The 21,192-nt window shown below is 42.7% G+C and overlaps 1 protein-coding gene across 7 annotated transcripts in view; it reads left to right on the top strand.

The window, feature by feature from the left end:
• Positions 1-5,681: 5,681 nt before the first annotated feature.
• The window catches only part of pdzd2 (PDZ domain containing 2), an 86,895-nt gene continuing 71,384 nt past the window's right edge, over positions 5,682-21,192 (top strand). For all 7 annotated transcript variants that reach the window (XR_012769930.1, XM_075468123.1, XM_075468125.1 and 4 more), the window contains exon 1: positions 5,682-5,974. The gene's annotated coding sequence lies outside the window, so the exon portion shown is untranslated. The remainder of the gene's footprint in view (positions 5,975-21,192) is intronic.

Raw genomic sequence — 21,192 nt, 5'->3', positions numbered from 1 at the left:
TCTAACAGCCACAGAAAACATGGCACAGTGGGGTCGACTCAGAAAAAAAGGGTGTTTTTCTGTCTATGGTAGACTTGCTGGGTATCCATAACCCCATCATTAAAAAAAGACTTGAACAACAAGCTAAAAATGCTAAATATACCAGTAAAACAATACAGAATGAAATACTTGAGTGCTTGGCTGCAATGGTCAAAGAGGAAATCCTCCAGGAAGTCAAAACGAGCAAACAGTTTTCAGTTATTATTGATGAAACTAAAGATGTTCAGAAAAAAGAGCTAAATGTCATTTGTTCTGAGATATTTTTTACAGTGGTGTGGTTCATGAGACCTTTCTGGAGTTTGAAGTGGCAGAACACCTGGATGCTGCTGCTTTAAGTGACAAGATTATATGCTTCCTTGAGAAGCATGGGCTGGAGTACAAGAAAAACCTTGTAGGCTATGATGGCACATGCAGGTGTTCAAGAAAAAAATAAAAGAAGTAGCCAAACATGCCTTCTATGTTCACTGTAGCGCACGCTGCTTGAACTTGGTTATAGTAGACGCTGTGAAAAGTGTGGCAGATGCAGGAAACTTCTTCTCATTACTGGAACGGCTGTATGTATTCATGTCTCAACCTAAAGTGTGAGAAAAAAATGTTTAAAATGTGACATTGGTGTAAATGGTGTAAATCCTGCTGAACATAAAGCAGTGTTGTTATTGTTATTTATTTTGTATATACATTATAAAACTGTCCAGAAACAAACTAAATTTGTCTGTATGAGTTTGTAAATGTCAGCAAGTGCCCTTGAGTAGTATATACATACTATTTCTTATCAAACTGATTAAATTCAGTATATATACATCTGCCATATGTTGCCAGCCCTCAAAAATTCCTGCCCCCCTCTCGCCACCCTATAAATATTTTTCTAGATCCGCCCCTGCTTCTGCCTCCTGAGCTGCCATTCTTGCATTCAATTTCCTCCCCTTGGTTGGATTTGGAACCACATTACTAACTACCACATCTTTACTCCCAGCTAACAGGAGCTCTATCTATTCTCTCTATTCAGTACATTTAAACTCCTCTACTAGACTAGATACTGGGAGCTGGAGTATGCCTTTCCCATACAATGCCACAGTATTAAAACATCTAGGAACACCTAGCCACTTCCTAATATAAAAACTAACTAATCGTTCCATTTTTTCTGCAACAGATAATGGAATCTCATACACAAACAGTGGCCACATCAACCTAGGAAACAATCCAAACTGCAGACACCACAGCTTCAACTTTCCTGGAAGCTCTGATTTATCTATTCTATCCAGTCCCTCAGCAACATGTTTCCGAAACTGCACTGCCCGCTCTCCATCATTCATGTCTGCCTGGTACCACCTACCTAAACTCTTTACTGCCTTTTCCCTAATTATTGGAATTTTTTCTTCATCTATTACAAACCCAGATAGCAAACGGACTCCGAACCGGATCCGTTCCGGATCTAGGGTAGGCTCAGGAACAGATCCGCAAAACGGACCCGGATCGGAGTCCACTTGTACACTGGAACGGATCTGGAACAGATCCAGATCACAGATCCGGGTCGGATTCCGCCTCGGACCCTATCCGGATCCACACATTAAGTGCCACATCCGGCCCGGAGCCGTTTTGGATCCGTTCATAGAACGCATCATCCGGCCCGGAGCCGTTTTGGATCCGTTCATAGAACACATCACCTGGCCCGGAGCCGTTTTGGATTCCGTGCATTGATCGCATCATTCGGCCCGGAGCCATTTTGGATCCGTTCATAGAACGCATCATCCGGCCCGGAGCCGTTTCGGATCCGTGTATGATACTTATAATGGAGGTGGACTCATTTGGTCTAGAACCTTTATTTATTATGAACTTATTAACAAAAGTAGATTCAGATAAAAACGTGCTTACCAACTAGAAATGACTCCATAAAAATCCCACCAGTTTAGCCATATACACCTGAAAATGATTTATTGTGAAGCTGCAAAAGACCTGAAATTGGGTTATTATTACAAGTAAATTTACAGTTTTGAGGCTGCACAGTGGTGCAGTTGGTAGCACTGTTGCAGGTGTTAGAATCCAGCCAGGGGTCTTTCTGTATGTGGTTTGCATGTTCTCCCTGTACATGCATGGGTTCTCTCTGGGTACTTCAACTCATCTGCTATCCATTGTGCTGTACTGCTCTCCCTGCCTCCCTCATCCTCCATACCAGGACAGTAACCTCCACCAACCTCCCTGGAGATATATTGGACATTATAGTATGATCCTTGTAAGCATATGATTGGTTGGATACAACCAATTAAGTGGAATTGAGTTCACTTAAAAGAGCTGGCACAAACACCAGCTTGACCAACACATCACTACAAGTGGCTAATAAGATAATGGACACACATGATGGAAATTCTTAAATGTATTTATTAATACTCACACACTCATTTAAATGAACAATAAAAAAAATAAACAAGAACTGGCATAACGTGATGTGCTGTGCTTAGACATCGTCAGCAGGGTGAACCTCGTGTGTACTGCGGCTCCTTGAGGTTCCCCGATCTGCTGCCAAGTTGAACCACCGGATGGCATGCTCGCAGACATTATGTTCAGTGGAGGGCCGTTGTCCTGCAGGTTTTAGATGTTTCCCTGCTTCAACACACCTGATTCAGATGAAACGGATCTCTTCAAAAGATTGTTAAGTTCTGCACGAGCCTGCTAATGATGCTTTGATCTGAATCAGGTGAGTTGAAGCAGGGAAACATCTAAAACCTGCAGGACAGCGGCCCTCGAGGACTGGATGTGGACATCCCTGGCCTAGAGTGTGCAGCGCTTCCGGTGTTTCACAGTACATTGTTTGGAGCCGGGGCGTGTCGCTGCCCAACTCCAAATGCGGCTGAACCTGAGGTTTGAAAAGAGCGTGTACAATGTGCGGATCCGCCTAGAGTCCACAACGGGCCCGCTGAACACTGTGTGGAGGCGGGGTGAGCGGTTGATCAGGACGGCGGATCCGCCCCGGAGTCCACTGCTATCTGGGGAGCGCGTACAATGTGCACGAGGCAACAGTGGAAACAAGAAAAGGACCCAAGGAGCAGACAGAGACAGTATGAATTAGAAGAATTATTAACAAAAGCAGGTTTATGGATGTCCGAGGGAAAGGGATCTGAACTGGCTGTAATCTCAACTCTAACTTCTATAGTGGCAGGCTGAGAGTCTCTTCAGAGGAAGATGCTTGGGGGATCCAGAGCAAGTAGGGCTTTAGCGGTGGGCAGGCAGGTGAACATCCAGGGTGAGTGGTTACCAAAGTGGAGCAGATGACTTAGAGGACAAGGAGGATGGATCCGTCTGTGTTCCATGAAGTTTGGCAGGTAGGTAGAACAGGTGAGTCTACTTAGTCTTTTACACACAGCACCTGGAAGGACGCAAGAAATGAGAGTTACCAAAAGACTGAATGAAAGTAAAGGAAAAAACTGGGAGAGCTAATTTACCACTATAGTGGATGGGACAGTATGGCAGAGATGCACAGCAACAGATGATTAAATTACTTGCAGGTGTACAGGAGCAAGCCCAGGATATAAGGCTCCACCTGACAGCGGAGACCAGAAGAGATCTGCCCACATATCCACCTAAAACAGAGAAACCAGCCCAGCCTGTCAAGACCCTAGCCAGGAGTGACAGGGCAGGGGATACATCATCATCTCCATCATCCGAGAATGGGTACGAAGCCCCATTTGAAAGCCCTGATAACCTTAACACAAGTGCAGCTGACCTGAGATGGAAGATCATGGATGAGGTTGATACTTTGTCTCTGTGGTGGTCTCTGGTCGGTGGCATAGTGGGTTGTGCGGGCACCCCATGTACAGAGGCTACAGTCCTCTCTGCAGCTGGCCCCGGTTCGAGTCCCGCACCGGAGGGCCCTTTGCTGCATGTCATTCCCCCTCTCTCTGCTCCTTGCTTCCTGTCTCTCTTCAACTGTATATATATATAGATATATATATATACAGAAAAGGCTAAATCAAAAGTATCTGGAATTTCTCAATTTACCTTTCTCTTTGCAATAGCCAGGCAAACAGTGGTGTACTGATGGAACAGTGAACTGGCAGGTTTCTAAAATGGGGCAGATTCCCTTTGGGAGAACCCTCCAATCCCCTTCTTCCTTACAGTCTATCCAGGGCCAACTTGTTTTTGTGATTAGGCATGATACACACATAACAGTATACCATTATCTTTTGTTGACAGTGTGTGATGGTTCATTTACAATGTATAAGGCCTCCACCCTCCCATAAAATAAGTTCCTGCACAGCAATGCAGAGCACGCTGTGGCTGTTAAACACTGGCATTCTGATCATCAAAACTCAAAGATCATAGAATATTGATTCAATCACAGATTTTTAACAACCTGTTAAAAAGACAGAAAGAAAGAGAGAAATAAAGAAAATGCATACACACCGACATAAATCATCTTTGGCTATCTGGGATGCCACTTATTGTACAAACCATCGTATTTGTAATGGCATGGCACTTATAGTCTAAATCATTTTCAATAATGATTTTATTCCTATATGGTGAATCAAAGAATGAATCATATTTTGCTTTGAAAAGGTTTGTATTCATAAATGAAACAGTCTTGTTCAAATGCAAGTGCCCTGTGCATCAGCAAGCCAGGTGAAGCTGCTTTACAGTCCAACTGAAGAACATGCAGGAGCAGATCATCTTCATCATGTCACTTAACGTTTGGTTAGGATGTGTGTTTCTTGTCAAGTCAAGGAAACCAAAATAAAGCGGCACCTGCCGCTGGAAAATCATATTAATCTTCAAAATGCAATTTGCAATTTTTTAAAACTTACTGTACTCCACTATATACAGCTCATCTTTGGTGTAGTTACAGAAGAACTAAGATGAATAAGATCAAGGTGGCTTATAATGATGCACTTAGAATTTTGCTTAAGGCTCCAAGGTGGGAAAGTGCAAGTGCTCTCTTTCATAAAAATCGGATTGGGGTTAGGCCCACATAAAATTGGCTTTTCCAGTATTTCCAGATGTCAGAATTGTATTGGGTGTCACTTTCCTTTATATTAGACAAACACCTTGTGATTCCATTTCTTGATAGATTTAATCTACACATAAATTTATACATAAGGCTCCTCATTAGAGCCTGAAATGTGGGCACATTTGGGAGCCTTGTGTATAAATTTATGTGTAGATTAAATCTATCAAGAAATGGAATCATAAGGTGTTTGTCTAATATAAAGGAAAGTGACACCCAATACAATTCTGACATCTGGATATACTGGAAAAGCCAATTTTATGTGGGCCTAACCCCAATCCGATTTTTATGAAATGATTGTCTCTGTGTCGGGGGGGGGGGGGGGGGGGGGGTTGTATGTCTTTTAATGTCTTTTTAATGTACTGCATATTCTTATCTGGACCTTGAGTCCGTGAAATAAAGTTTATTATTTGCATTGTGGCCGAGAGCAACGCAGGATCGACTCCAGCGCTATAGCAAGAAGGACATAGCACTGGCCCCTATAGCTCTGGCCCCTGCTTTGAGAGGAAGCCGTGCCTGTCAGGGGGAGTTCAGGGCACCAAAGCCATCGCGGGGATCCAGACGTTATGACTCCGCCCTCCGCTTTGGAGACCAGCACAGCCAAATAAGAGCTTAATATCGTCAAACAACCCAGACCGGCTGGAGAAGGCGAACGCAGAGCGTCCTTATAGTTTTAGTAATCTGTGCTTTCTTTCAATGATTTTCCAAGAACTTATGTCACTCAGCGGAGTTTTAAAGTAGGCCTCTGAAAACCACATTTCCAAGCAGCACCTAAATGTAGCTTTGCGCCACATGTTTAACTAATGCTTCCATAAAGAGTGGATGTGTGCTTTGTGGGGAACATGTAACTTCAGAGCATTGTAGAAAAAACATCTAGGACCAGATGGAATGTTTCTGAAGAGAAGTGGGAGTCCTCGGACTGCATGATGTAGCCCAAAGGTAACAGTGCTCTTAATATTCCAATTCAACTGTGTGAGATGTTCTGATGTCATATTGGAATAATGGGGATGCATGCCAGTTTGTTATCGTTTTCCTCTCATGGGTCCGTTAAACGTGTTCTGTTTTCCTCGTGGCTCAAGTCAACAAAGTCCCGGCGTAAAAAGCACCTGAGTGTGTTCCGCTGCCTTCAGCAGGGGGACAAGCCCCTGCCCAGCAGGCACTTTCATTAAAGCTCAACCCAAAATAAAGCCAATGCTGAGACTGAGATATGAAACGTGCGTATTAAAGTGTTTGGGCTCGTCATTATTGCAAGGTGATCCCTTACAACATGAGTGTATTGTGTTGTTCTGAGACAGAAGTGAAAAATCTATTATTTGTCTATTATTTCTTTGTGTCTGGACTGGAGTAAAAGTCTCTTTGGCCTGGACCTTTGGCATCACTCTACATTAGGAGATGTATGCACTCTGCTACTCCTTTCAGTGTTTTTCTTGAAGTTACAGTTTTAACCTGAGCTCAGTGTGAGAGAATTGGATTGTTTGAACACACTGATCAGCCCCTCTCTGTGCAGCCACACACAGCCTTTACAGAAGCTGTAAAAGGAGCTGACGTTATACAGCCGGACATGTGTATATTAAAGCTGCAGTCTGCAACTCTTTTTCAAGCATAATGCCTGGAACTGTCCGGGGATTCTGAAAGTAGTACATTAAATACCCCAATACAAAAAAAAAAAAAAAAAGAGTTCTCTAGGTCCCCTATATGTCCCGCTAGGTCCCTCCAAAGCCAGCAGGTTTGTTTACAAAATTGCAGACCGGACCGGTAAAAGGTAACCAATCAGGTTACGAGCTGGGCTCTGCTGCCTGTCAATCACCGATTGTGCACGCGCGATACAAGGTAGGCTCGTCCCCACGCTTATTTATCTGGACTATTGAACTTCATTACGGGCTAGTCTACTTACTGTGTCTTCCATGATCGCAAATGACAGGTGAGTTGATGAATGAGGAGTCGTGTAGGCGCATCTGGCGTGCACGTCTACGTGCACGAGTTCTCATGTGTTTTGAAGGGGCGGGACAGGAAGTTGAATAACTTTTTATTTTTCGGTTAAAAAATAAGCATTTCTTGCATTTTGCGACTACGGAGGTCACCGTTTTCAACTTCAAGTGTTCTGATAGATCATGTAAACTCTTAAAATGCCAAAAAGTAGGACTTTACGTATGACAACAACAAATCCTGCAGACTGCAGCTTTAAACCAGAAACACACAGTGTGTGTGAGTGAGCTGGGTTCTCATCAAAACTTATTGGTATCAAGAGACAAATCCAAAGTAAAAAAAACAAAAAAACTACAAGCTAGAATTGACATTAATTTTATATGTATGTATAATCTATATTGATTTTTTTAAAATACATATAAAAGTATATAGGTTATGCGTGTGTGTATAGGAGGAAGAGCAGTCGCCTGCCAATCAGAATGTTGGTGGTATGACTCCCGGCTTCCTGGGGCCACTTGTAGAAGTGTACTTGTGGAAGACACTGATCCCCACGTTGCCTACGGATGCACCCATCAGTGTATGAATGTGTGTGACTGGAGAACAAAGCACTGTGTGGCCTATATGATCTGCGAGTGAATGGGTGAATGCGGCATGTAGTGTGAAAGAGCTTTGCTCGTCAACTAGACTAGAAAAGCTCTATACGAGTACAGTAAATCTACCATTTAATCATATGCACAGTAAAACGGGCCTCGATAGCTGTCGTTCTGCAGTGATTAAGATTTAACTATAACACCATATATAGTGTTAAATGATTCATTTATCCAATTCATAAAATGTAAACATCTTTTTTTGTTTAAAATGATGTTGAGATACTTCCTTTCATCCGACTGTAGCAGCCTTCAAATATGAAAGTATCTGTGCTCTAAATGGGCTTTCATCTTAACAAGACTAAAACTTGTTAAGATACACTGCCAGACCAAAACGCTATCATCTATCTTAGGGCGTATTCACACCTACCTCGTTTGGTCCGGACCAAACGACCAAACGGACCAGATTTTCGTTGGTTCGGACCTTTTGGGATGGTCTGAATACAAACCACCGAACTCTGATCCGGACCAAACAAGCGGACCGAGACTGAGCTGAAAGGTCGGACTCGGTCTGGATCAAACGAACCCTGGTGCGGCTCTTTTGGAGGTGTGAAAGCAGACCGGACCTAATCCCAGACTTTTTGCTTTTTTGCTAACGAAGGACCGAAAATAATATTTCTAGACCGAAAATGAGTAGGGGACAAACGTGGGCCGAAGAGGAGACCCGTGCTCTTGTGGACGTTTGGGCAGATGCCCACATATCATATATGTTGGAGCATAGCCGCCTTGACCTTTGTCGTCGTTGATGATAAATTACTTGTACAGCAGCATAGTAATTACACAGTTGTGAAAATAGCAAAACGTTGAAAAAACATATAGTTTTGAATATAAGCAATAACGGCACGGAAAGCGTCCATGACTACATTCACTTTTGAACTTAGCACTTTGTGTTGTGCGTGTCGATTCTGACCAATAGCCGAACGACTTCAGGGCGCGTGGCTTTGTTGACATATTTTGGTCTGTTTACTGAAATGTACAGTCTGAAAGCGAACCGCACCAAAATGAAAAAAAAAGGTTCGGACCAAAGCAAGTGAACTATCGGACTTTCCTGGTCTGAATCCGCCCTTAGGAACCATCAGGAGGGAATGAGCAAGAAGAGCCTGCCTCATGACCACACTGGGTGGGGCAGGTTTGTCATCTACCTGCCTGCTCCATAAAAAGCTGACTGTCCTCTAACTTCACTCTCACTGGGCTTCTTTGATCTATATATTTTAAAAGAAACCAGATCTGTAACCCAACAGGCCCACATTTGACGAGGAGAAGATGTGGGATCGGGAGGCAAAAACTTAGATCTTCTAATATGAAACAGTAAAGAAGAAAATAACTCTGTGTATTTTATTTACTGCTATCAGTGTGGCTCAGGGTTTGCAGGGATAGCCAGACTCGTAAAAGACTGATATAGCGTAGCGGGTCAGGATCCATTAATCAGTCTACAGAACAGACTGAGATGAGCATAAAGTTCAGTACATCCAGTCATGTTGTAAAGCAAGAGCTGCCATTCATTTAATTCAATTCCAATGATTATAAATGCTCAGTTAAAGTGCGTGTCTGACACTCGGAACCTTAATCATTAACTCTTCGAATAGATTCAAAGATTGATGTGTTTATTTCCAAAATTCGAAAAAGCGACAGCCCTAACGCCACATTTCCACTCGTTGTTTTCCCAGAGAGGCTGCAGCTCAACGGACTTGATTGGCCTCACCTCACACACACAGTTCAGTCGAGCTAAGGCTAGATTTTGACTTGGTCTTTTAACTGGACCCCAGTCCTCATCCCACTACACATGCATGAGAGGGAAATGGAGTTATTGACTGGAGTAAGTTTGACACTATGACACTGCTGCTTCTAACTTTCTCTGTGGGAGAGCATGGTTCAGCTATGTGTGGCTGACTTCAACTGTATTAATATACGCTTTTACATATTTGACTGTTTTGTCTAAAAGGATGCAAAAAAGATGGAACTTTGGAGCATATACAGAGGATCAAGGCTTATTTGAGTCAAGGTCGTGCGTTCAGTTTTATTTCTGCATGCAACAAAAACTTTTTGAACTCCGAAAATGCTTGGCACACCGGGGGTAGAAAAGCTCGAAAAGTGATGCATATTTTGAGCAAAAATATTTAAAATCTGTTTATTTTAATGTTATCTCCTGTTTGAACCTCTCGTAGACTCCAAATCATGTAGGGTAATTATGTCAACCCAGCTTAAAGGAGAACCTCGGTATTTTCAACATTAAGCCTCTTTTCTGAGTCGTCTGCAATGTTTTAGAACCCCCCCTCACCGCTTTTTTGATGTTTACTGCTGTCTCCGGTATTTGCCTAATTTTGATTCTTCTCAACCTGCTTCAGAATGGCAAGTCATGCGCATGTCTACAAAGGTCCGTAAAAGCACAATAAAGGTCCGTTTTCAAAATAATCAACTTACCGGAGCGGTTACTGGTGTGCACTGGTAATCCATATCAAATTTCGTGGCGAAAAGTTGCTTCTGTCGTGTTTTATTTGGCAGCTCGTTCATGCTCGCACTATTTTCTTAGCGGTGGCGGAGTAATATCAACGAACATCCAGTACAAAATGTCAAATAAAACACGACAGAAGCAACTTTTCGCCACGAAATTTGATATGGATTACCAGTGCACACCAGTAACCACTCCGGTGAGTTGATTATTTTGAAAATGGACGTTTATTGTGCTTTTACGGACCTTTGTAGACATGCGCATGACTTGCCATTCTGAAGCAGGTTGAGATGAATCAAAATTAGGCAAATACCGGAGACAGCAGTAAACATCAAAAAAGCGGTGAGGGGGGTCTAAAACATTGCAGACGACTCAGAAAAGAGGCTTAATGTTGAAAATACCGGAGTTCTCCTTTAACTCATGAAACCTTCAGTCAACAATACAACTCACTCTTGAGAGCTAGTTCCACTCAGGCTTTAAGCCCCCCACCATACTCGGGAGCTTACACTTACTAAATAAGCTTCTTTTCTTTACAGAAACATCCTGCGTTCTGTCTTCTTTAACTGCAGGGGCGAGCTTGGGGGTCTTGGGGGGGTCCAAGTTTTATCTGATATTAATACATCCCTGATCAGGCAAGGCAAGGGAGGTGGTACGTAAGTGACATGGGCTATGTGGGTTAAGGAAAGCTGTTGGGTTAAATTTTTATACATAGTTCTTGTATTGATGATGGGAGAGTCGGAGCGCTGCGCAAAGCCTTTTCCAGCACATCCCAAAGATCAGTGGGCTTAAGGTCTGGACTCTGTGGGGGCCCGTCCATGAGTGAAAATGATGTCTCGCGCTCCCTGAAGCACTCTTTCACAGTTTGAGCCCGATGATTGATGACCATTCTGATATTCAGGTGGTCAGCTGACCTCGGTCTTTGGGCTCATAACGTTGCTGAACCTCGACCCGACCACCTGCAGCAGCCCCAGGTCGTAGCCCTGCCCCCACAGGCCTGTACGGCAGGCACCAGGCCTTCATCTGCCTCTCTGCTTACCCTGATGCGCCCATCACTCTGGAACAGAGGAAATCTGGACTCATCAGACCACATGACCTTCTTCCACTGCTCCACAGTCCAATCTTTATGCTCCCTAACAAACTGAAGCCTTTTTTTCCGATTAGCCTCACTGATAAGTGGTTTTCTTAGGGCCACACAGCTGTTCAGTCCCAATCCCTGAGTTCCCTTCGCATGGTGCGTGTGGAAATGCTCTCACTTCCACTATTAAACATAGCCCTGAGTTCTACTGTTGTTGTTTAGATGTTTAAGTGATCGCCGATCACGATCAGTCAGGATTTTTTTTCCCACTACATTTCTCCCTGGAAGATGATGGTTCCCCTCTATCCTTCCAGTTTTTAACAATGCGTTGGTCGGTTCTTAAACACTTCTTTAGAAGTTTCAGTAATCTCTTTAGATGTTTTCTGTGCTTGGTGCCAATAATCTGACCCTTCTCAAACAAACTAACATCTTTTCCACGATCACAGGATGTGTCTTCTGACCTGGTTGTTTAAGAAATGAGAAGCTGCTCACTGCATCAGTTCGGCTTGAATAACTTGTTGCCAGCTGAAAGATAATCGCCCATGCAGTAATTATCCAATGGGAGGCTCCTACCTATTTGCTTGGTTAAATCCAGGTAGTGACTTAGTTTTTGGGCCAGGCAGTGTATTATGGTGGAATTTGGTCCAAAACATGCTTTTAAAAGTCAGTGCCATCAGCTTTTGGTTAAGATTGTAGTAGAGCACAGTGTTACTTCCTTCTTCATTCTTTGCAATTTAACATCCTGGTTTGACTGAAATGAGGCTTTTACTAATCTTTGGCCATATGGCGCCTTGGAGAAGAGCAGGATAGAGGGGGCAGGGTAGGGTAAAGCATCTAGGTCATCCTGCACCGTCAACAAAGAGTAAACTAATCCTTGTTGTTAATTTTTTTTTAATTTCACCCAACAGTAACACAATAAATTTGAATTTGCTTTCATAGTGTGTACAGCTGAAGTCGCTTCGGCTTTGAAGTCGATTGAAGTTAGTCCATATGTCTGAGTTGCTCATATTTTCAACTTTTTAAAAGGCCCTTTTCCTTTGGGTTTGAAAACTGAATATTTGACTGTTGTGGATCCAGGTGACCAGGATATCTATCAATTTCAATTCTTTCATGTCTTGACTTTTGAATCCTCCTCATGTTATTGATTTTCATTTATAAACTGTGGAATATTTTTCACTGTGGTTAGTTGATTATGCTAGTCCATATTGCAACATACGTTTTAGATGAATTTGAGTTCAAAGTTAAATGAAAAACATTTAAAATCTTAGCTGTAGTTAGTATTTTAATGTGATTTCTAAAAAATATTCTTAATATGTTTGTGTATACAACAAGGTTTTAGCATATTGTAGATGGTTATAATGTAGTTGTATTTGGTTGAATTTGTCAGAGATTACATGGTAATATGTAGCCCACATACTACCTAAATACATAATGAAACTCCTTAAATGAAAGCATCTGCAGCTTCTGTTGATAAACACACTTGCTCTGAGAAACTTGAATCTTGAAACATTTCCTGTGCTGTTCTTCTGCACACAATTCAAGGATTAATCAATTATGATTTAAATTGACAACTATGACAAAAATGCTCTTTGAGATAGATAATACTGTCACTGATTCGGAGAGACTCCTGTGGATGAACATGGACAAGTGGTGCTTTAAAATGCATTTCAGCACAGTCTGTGGGTCTCTCTACAATTGCAGAGCAGTTGGCCAGAGCTTATCTGCACAGGGGGGAAGGGCTCCATTTTAGAGAGATTTAGGTCATTACTGGAAATAACATATTAATACTATTGTCATTTAACTGATGTTTCAACAGATGACGAGGGCTTTCTTTCAGTTCCTCAACAATGTAAAGGCCCTGATGTCTATGAAAAGGTTTTATCCTTAAAGGGGAACTCTGGTAGCCTGGGCGAAAGCCGACTGTTGACTCCGTCAAACAGTCTGGAAAAACCCAAGAGGAATCCGTTTCCATGGAGGGTGGGAATGTTTAGAAAGGACGTAGGTTATGCGCCGAGGTTCATGCTTACTCTCGCGAGGCTCTAGCTCGCGAATCACGCTTCCCACATCCGCTTTCATTATACCGGTACCATTTGATAAATCAAACTTTTCCCAAAGCCAGTTGGAAGGAGAGCTACGACATCCTTGCCACTAACAAAATTGACGAGGCATTCCTCTTGCTCATGTTTTAATTGTGTAATGCTCTCCAGGGTTGAGACAACTTCATGGATAGCTTCTAGCGTTCTTCCGTCGCCATGTTTATTTCCGCTGCGGTTGAACTACAATTATATGGACTACAATGGACTCCGCGCGTGAGTTCTGCGTCACCACTCGCAACTGTTTGCTGATTGGCAAAACACTGAGCGAACCGAGGTAGGGGGATTTGGCCAGACTATGTGCGGAGCCAAAATCTTTGGGCGGAAGTACGTAGGATGGCGTCGCCAGGCTAGAACTCCGGGGCATTTGAAGCGCATTTCCATTGCTAGAGGTTGTCAAATACTGATAGTAGGACACAGACAGGTGCAAATCTGCGTTCCCTGTGTGGAGATCGTGCTGTTCGCGCAGCCTGTCATGCGAGGCTAATACGTGGTGGCTAGGGCCAAGTGCTAACCCAAATACAAAGCAATTATCTTCTCTAGAAAAACTGCGTTCAAGTATTTAAAACATTACAACAATATTACTGGGCATGTATTGTTGTAATGTTTTAAATACTTGAACGCAGTTTTTCTAGAGAAGATTAATTGTTTTGTATATGTGATTATCGTCCATCGACTCTTTTGGGCTTTCACATGCGCGAGCGTACAAATAACAAATAAAAGTTACATGCTGTTTATAAAGTTGTTTTGTAACGTCCCCATGCCAGTAATGTGAGAACCATGCATATGGTTTTGATGGTAAGGCTTGTGACTTTATTGTTGGATGGTTTATAAAGTGGTGTGATGTTTCTGCAGTGTGCAAGTTGTTGTTTTACGTGGAAGGGTTAGCGCTTGCCCGTAGCCACCACGTATTAGCCTCGCATGACAGGCTGCGCGAACAGCGCGATCTCCACACAGGGAGCGCAGATTTGCACCTCTCTGTGTCCTACTATCAGTATTTGACAACCTCTAGCAATGGAAACGCGCTTCAAATGCCCCGGAGTTCCCCTTTAACTTCAGGATTGGACAGGGAACAAAACCCAGTCATGCAGTCATTTTTATCTGGACTGGCCCCATTTTCACCATTTTTCTACATGTAAAGCAATCAAAAACACAAGCAAGTCAGGACTTTCTTCCATCAGAAACGCGGTCAACCTTGTTTATTGTGAGACTGTGCACATCACAGAGATGTACCTACTTATAGATCAATTTTCCTTCTACTCATGTGGAATTGCCTAATTTCCACCGATATGAAACATTTCGTATGACTTACATGTGGTGTGGGGATTTCTCTGTTGGCTCACCAAAGTGACACTTTAAACCATTTAGTTTTCTCAAAGCAAAGGGGAGAAACAAGTAGTGTAGAGCTGAGTGGAAACTACACAGTCAGGACTGTCTGCCACTAAAGCCTCGTTTCCACTATGCAGTCCGGTACGGGTCGGTTCAGAACCGTACGGTACGGGTCGGGTCGCTTTGGCGTCAGCTTTCGTTCCCACTGTACAAAGGGGACCCTCAGGGGTGGGCGGAGTGCGTGCCGAAGCGTAAATGGCAAATAACAGCAAATAACTTCCATATTTTGGAACCACCTCTCTGACGTTTTCCAGTCAATCTTTTGTCTTTTTCAGACCTTTAGAATCAAATGTGTTTGTCTGAACAAAAACTTAATAATAAAGTCAGACTTAAGACTTAAAATCTTAAGATATTTCAAATATAATATGTATGTATGCTTAATTTTGAGTAATTCCCAATGCTATTGTCTCGAAACAGAGCTGTGTCGTTGGGGTTTACAGATTAGCTAATAGATATCGGAACCTGATTTTAATATTAAAAATGTAGTTAAATCTATACGTGAAACAAAATCAGATTTTTTTTCAATTTTTTTTTCGCACCAAAACTTGTGCGATTTAATTTGATTTAGTTTTCTTTTCTTTCTTTTCTTAAAAACATACTACAGAAATTACTGAAAACAAATTTTGCTTTTACTTTGATCATCCCTTTTGGGATTTTACCTAAATTTAAAGTGCAACTGAACACAATCTATAAAACATGATTGTAAAACAAGATGGCAGGCCCTGCCATTGTAAATAATATACATTTGCCCTAATGTGTATATCTGCCAGCTACAAAGAACTACCTGGAAGTTAGTTTCAATTTGAGAATATATCCAAGTACATGCTTCATTTGAGACGGTGTGGTGGAGTAAAAATACACCCCCTGCAGCCCTCGTGTCATCTGTCCCACATACATGGTTGCACATACATGGGGTCAAACATTTTCAGCATATGAATAAAGTTGAGCTTTTCCACCATATAAAAGGGCTCTTTATCTTTAGCCATGTACGACGCATCTGCATCTGTGATTGCTTTCCAGCTGGCCCCTTTCTTATCGTACAGAATACACTATGAAAACGATTCCCTTATTGGGGTTTGTCTCTCAGATAGAGTTTGTGAGCTGCTGCTGTCTTGTGCATCTTGTAAATGCGATACAGAATTCAAATGTGTCCCAGACTTGTATATTATATTAAAGAACAAAGTCTAACAGTACCTATAAAATGTATTTTTCCTGGGCTTTAAAGCAACAAACATACACTGATTCCAGCAACTTCTAATAAATATCTCTGTTTGATATTAGCTAACATCACTGCAGTTATGGAAATGACTTGCTTTAATTTTAGTGGACAATGAACATCTATGTTCAAGAACTGTAACAGAATGGTGAGACCCAGGAGCCAGTGAGTTGGCGTGGGCATCTTGAGCCAGGAAACCCTGTGAAGGGGACACTGTAATGTCTCTGATGAAACCAAATACACTTCTTGTTCTTGTTTTTTTTATAAGATAGGAAGGCTTACAGAATCAGATTTCCTGCCATCACAGTCATAAACAAAATATGTCAGGTGTGCCATCTTCATTACAAGAGCAAAACACACCAAGCCTCGTCATCTAACTTGTGAGCTTCTGATTTTATCTGTCCCTTACCGCACATGCAAATTAGCTGTACTAATGTAGCTGGTTATATTTCACAGTTGCTTTTCTCATTAAAATGAAGGCGATGAGGATCCCCAACAGTTATTCTGGTTGTATACAGATATGTTGTACGATCAATCGATTTAAAGTTTTGCAATGAATTTTGTAAGCTTGGATGAAATTACAACATAGAATCCAATGTGGAGTCCATGTTATTCAGTGTCAGCACAGGTATGCAACAGTTCGAAATTGGATTTTGGAGGAATAGTTTTAGGTGGATGAGTAGAGTTCTTGACAGATTGGGGTCTGTGTGGAATTCCAAGATCCAGCTGCAGGTTTGTACTGATACTAAGGTGGATTAACATGGAGATCAGGTTAACAGGGAGACTGTAGTAAATGAACAGCGTTCTGACTTTTTAATTAGGACTATCCAGGTGGGTCAGGGCAGTGGATTGTTGTGAAGATAGTGTCCTCTGTTGACTTGTTAATCTGAAATTATTTCTGATGTGAATGAACCACTCACCTAAAGCAACTGTTCCCTCATATTTGTTAAATGTGCGTACTAATTTGCCAATTTACCAGAGAACAAGGCAGTTTGTAGAGGAGTCCAGCAGTGCTGATGACTAGGATTTTTATGCTACTAGAATTTCAAACTTGAAGCCAATACCAAGGAAATGTGGCATTGGTATTGTGGTTGGATGTTCTGAATTTTATTGTCACCCCAGTCTCTTCTGCAGAAAGTTCAATAGTGTGTTTCAGCATAGTTCTGTGCCACACAACATTTAATTTATCAAGTTTGTTGTAGAGTCAGGAAAGTAGTTCCTTTCTTTGCCATATCTTTACCTGGTAAACACCCCTGCACTGTTGACAAAATGGTCACAAAATGGGAATAAGCAGTCATAAGCCCCTTTCACACTGAGGAATAACCCGCGTTTAATCCGCAAATTTAACGTCAAAGTACGCTTCCGTTCCAAATGCACAATGAGCGTACTTGCATACTTCTGTACTCAGAAGTCCATACTTCCGACAAGTACGTACTTGGCGTACTTGGTATTGAGAAACGGCCAAGATACTTTGAATGGCAGACCAGTGAGGTATGATTCAAACCAGGAGTGTGCTCTCCCTGTGATGTCCACGCTAGAGAGTATGGACAAAAGGTTACAATGGTTGACAGTATCAAATGCAGCCAATAGGTCGAGCAGGATGAGTACTGATGATTTAGCTGTCGCTCTGGCTTCTTTTAAGGCTTCTGTCACAGCCAACAGAGCCGTTTCAGTGGAGCGCCAACTTTTAAAACCAGATTTGTTTGGATCAAGGAGGTTGTGTTGTGAGAGGTAATCAGTGACCTGCTTGAAGACGCCCTTTTAATGGTTTTAGACAGAAACGGGAGGATAGAGACCGGCCGATAGTTCTCCACATGACGGTAGGCGTCCATTGTTCCGTCAACGCAAGCCGTATCCAACGCATTCAGTTCATTTTCAATAAAATCCGGCCGATCGTTGTTGCCGTGCTCGCAAAGCATGCTGGGATTCCGGCACGGCGAGCGGGGGACCGGCGGCACATCAAAAAGTTGGGCTCGCTCGAAGTTTATGCAAATTTGCCACGGCAGACGGAGTGCGTTACCCAATGACAGTAGACCATGTAGTTTTTTTCCCCTTTGTTTATTCACCACTGAACGTTTCGGGTATTGCTCATGTCATTGCTATTGCGGGCAAAATGAACAGCAGCAGTGGCCAGTGTGGCTGTGCTAAAACGATTGTAGGCGAATAAACACACCTAAAACATCAGGCAATTGTGACAGCATCTCCACTTTTGCAGTAAAGTAATGACCATCAAGGAATAGAGGTTCAATCCAGTGCATCAAATTCTTTCATGGGCAAAGGTGGAGTAGTGGATTAAACGTTATCAATAATTGTGATAGGCATTCATTTCAACAAAAGAACCAAATCACACCCATGGCCATGTTTTCACAAGATGTCTTGTTCATGTTTCATTTTTAAATCGGAGAAAAGGTGCAGGGACAGGTGATGCAGCGAGAAGGAGATCTCCTGTGTCGCAGCAGCAGCACAATAGCAGCTCTCCTCGCTCGCAGATCCACATCCATGATGCAATATGAAATAATGTTCCATTGCTGACGATTTATACACATTAATTTCCCTCCAAAACTCAAATTTTTAAAGGGAGAAACTTTGGTTGGTTAAAATCACAAGTTATTTACTTTCCCCCGGAGCCATTCTACCGTATGTTCTATCTACAACTTCGTATACACGCCCACTGTAGTAGCAACACGGCGACACTAGGCATCCAATCCGGCGAGTTAAGTTGACGTGACGGAACAATGGACGCCTACCCTGAGTTGGAGGGAGGGAAGGTTTCTTGAGCAGCAGTGTGTAACACAAGCTTGTTTGAATGTGGCAGGAAATGTGCTTGATGTCAGTGAAGCATTAATCACATGTGTGACCGCTGCAGTTACAGTAGGAACGATGGATTGGAATAGATTAGTAGGAACAGGGTCCAGCGGGCATGTAGTAGGACGGCTACATTTGAGAAGTTTAGACACGCAGTCCTCAGTGAGAGGGGTGAATGAAGAAAATGATGCAGTAGGACTTCTGCATGTCGATTTTGTGGTACAAGGTTTGGGTGTGGTCAGTTCGGTAAACTGTTTGCTTATAGCTGCCACTTTGTCAGTAAAGAATGAGGCAAAGGTGTCTGCCGTCAGATTGGAAGCAGGTGGCGGGGGCGGAGGATTAAGTAGTTTGGAAAGTGGAAACAAGTTTCCGGGTGTCAGTAGTACAGTGAATCTTGTCAATGTAGAAATACTTTTTTGCATCAGTGACACTGGCTGAGAATGATGAGAGTAGTGCCTATTTAGTTAGATTTGCAGGATCTTTTGATTTGTGCCATTTCCTTTCGGCCTCTCTGAGGTTGGTGCGCTCTGAGGTTATTTAGATTGCGGTGGCGTTTGGTTGTGTGCAACCTTCTACGCGAGCCGGAGACAACAGGGATGAGATTGAGGCACATTTTAAAAGCAGGTGCTGAGGTCAGAGCGACATGGATGAGGCAAGTAGGACAGGTTTGCCTTGTTCAGTGGTCTTGCCAGGTAGACACGCATGTCTTTACCCGAGAATGGCTGCCGCTTCAAGCACAACCCCTTAATTTATGCTGTGCGCACAACTGGACTTGGCCATTCACGTGTTATCTAATTTCTTTAAGTCCTTTCTTGTAGACGGCCTCGGTGTTGCATTTCTAGTCCAGTGTGCTCTCCAGGTAAACCCCCAGGTATCTGTATTCCTAAACTACCTCTACTTCTTCTCCGAGGGAGGAGCTTTGGAGTGTTTGGTTTACCCCTGGTCCACCTACAATCCACAATCATCTCTTCTTTTTTTTTTTTTTTTTTTTTTTGTGTTTAAGATGAGGTGCTTGTTCTCATAGCATGCCACAAAGTGATTGACCAGTTCCCTGTACTCAACCTAATCCTCGTCCTTGTTCATCACGAATACAACCAACAATTTCAGAATCATCTGAGTATTTGTAGAGATGACAGGACTCTGAGTTGTACTGAAAGTGTTTGGTTTACTCCTGGTCCATCTAAAATCCACAGTCATCCCTTTTGTTTTGTTTTTTTAACAAAAAATGTGTGTTTAAGACTCCAGACTAAACACGCAGAAGCAGCATTTAGCTGTTATGCTGCAAACGAGTGGAACAAACTGCCAGTGGAGATTAAACTTTCACCAAATGTAGAAATTTTTAAATCCAGGTTAAAAACATTTCTTTTCTCATGTGTCTATGCATGATATCTGCACGATATCTATGAATTGTTGCTTGTTCCACGACAGGTGTGAATTTGTACATAATCCACGATAGCGAAGCCACGACAGGTGTGAATTTGTACATAATCCACGATAGCGAAGTCACGACAGGTGTGAATTTGTACATAATCCGCGATAGCGAAGCTACAACAGGTATGAATTTGTACATAGTCCGCGATAGCGAAGTCACGACAGGTGTGAATTTGTACATAATCCGCGATAGCGAAGCCACGACAGGTGTGAATTTGTACATAATCCACGATAGCGAAGCCACGACAGGTGTGAATTTGTACATAATCTGCGATAGCGATGCCACGACAGGTGTGAATTTGTACATAATCCGCGATAGCGAAGCCACGACAGGTGTGAATTTGTACATAATTCGCGATAGCGATGCCACGACAGGTGTGAATTTGTACATAATCCGCGATAGCGAAGCCACGACAGGTGTGAATTTGTACATAATCCGCGATAGCGATTCCACGCCAAGTGTGAATTTGTGCATAATCCGCGATAGCGATGCCACGACAGGTGTGAATTTGTACATAATCCGCGATAGCGATTCCATGACAAGTGTGAATTTCTACATAATCTGCGATAGCGATGCCACGACAGGTGTGAATTTGTACATAATCCGCGATAGCAAAGACAAGACAGGTGTGAATTTGTACATAATCCGCGATAGCGATTCCACGACAAGTGTGAATTTGTGCATAATCCGCGATAGCGATGCCACGACAGGTGTGAATTGGTGCATAATCTGCGATAGCGATGCCACGACAGGTGTGAATTTGTACATAATCCGCGATAGCAAAGACACGACAGGTGTGAATTTGTACATAATCCGCGATAGCGATTCCACGACAAGTGTGAATTTGTGCATAATCCGTGATAGCAATGCCACGACAAGTGTGAATTTGTATATAATCCGCGATAGCGATTCCACGACAAGTGTGAATTTGTACATAATCCGCAATAGCGATTCCACGACAAGTGTGAATTTGTGCATAATCCGCGATAGCGAAGACACGACCGGTGTGAATTTGTACATAATCCGCGATAGCGATGCCACGACAGGTGTGAATTTGTACATAATCCGCGATAGCGATGCCACGACAGGTGTGAATTTGTACATAATCCGCGATAGCGATGCCAC

The sequence above is a fragment of the Odontesthes bonariensis genome, chromosome 6 (assembly GCF_027942865.1).
Source record: "Odontesthes bonariensis isolate fOdoBon6 chromosome 6, fOdoBon6.hap1, whole genome shotgun sequence".
NCBI classification, from domain to species: Eukaryota; Metazoa; Chordata; class Actinopteri; order Atheriniformes; family Atherinopsidae; genus Odontesthes; species Odontesthes bonariensis.
The sequence above is the reverse complement of the archived record's forward strand: the minus strand, read 5'-3'. Positions and strand labels throughout refer to the sequence as shown.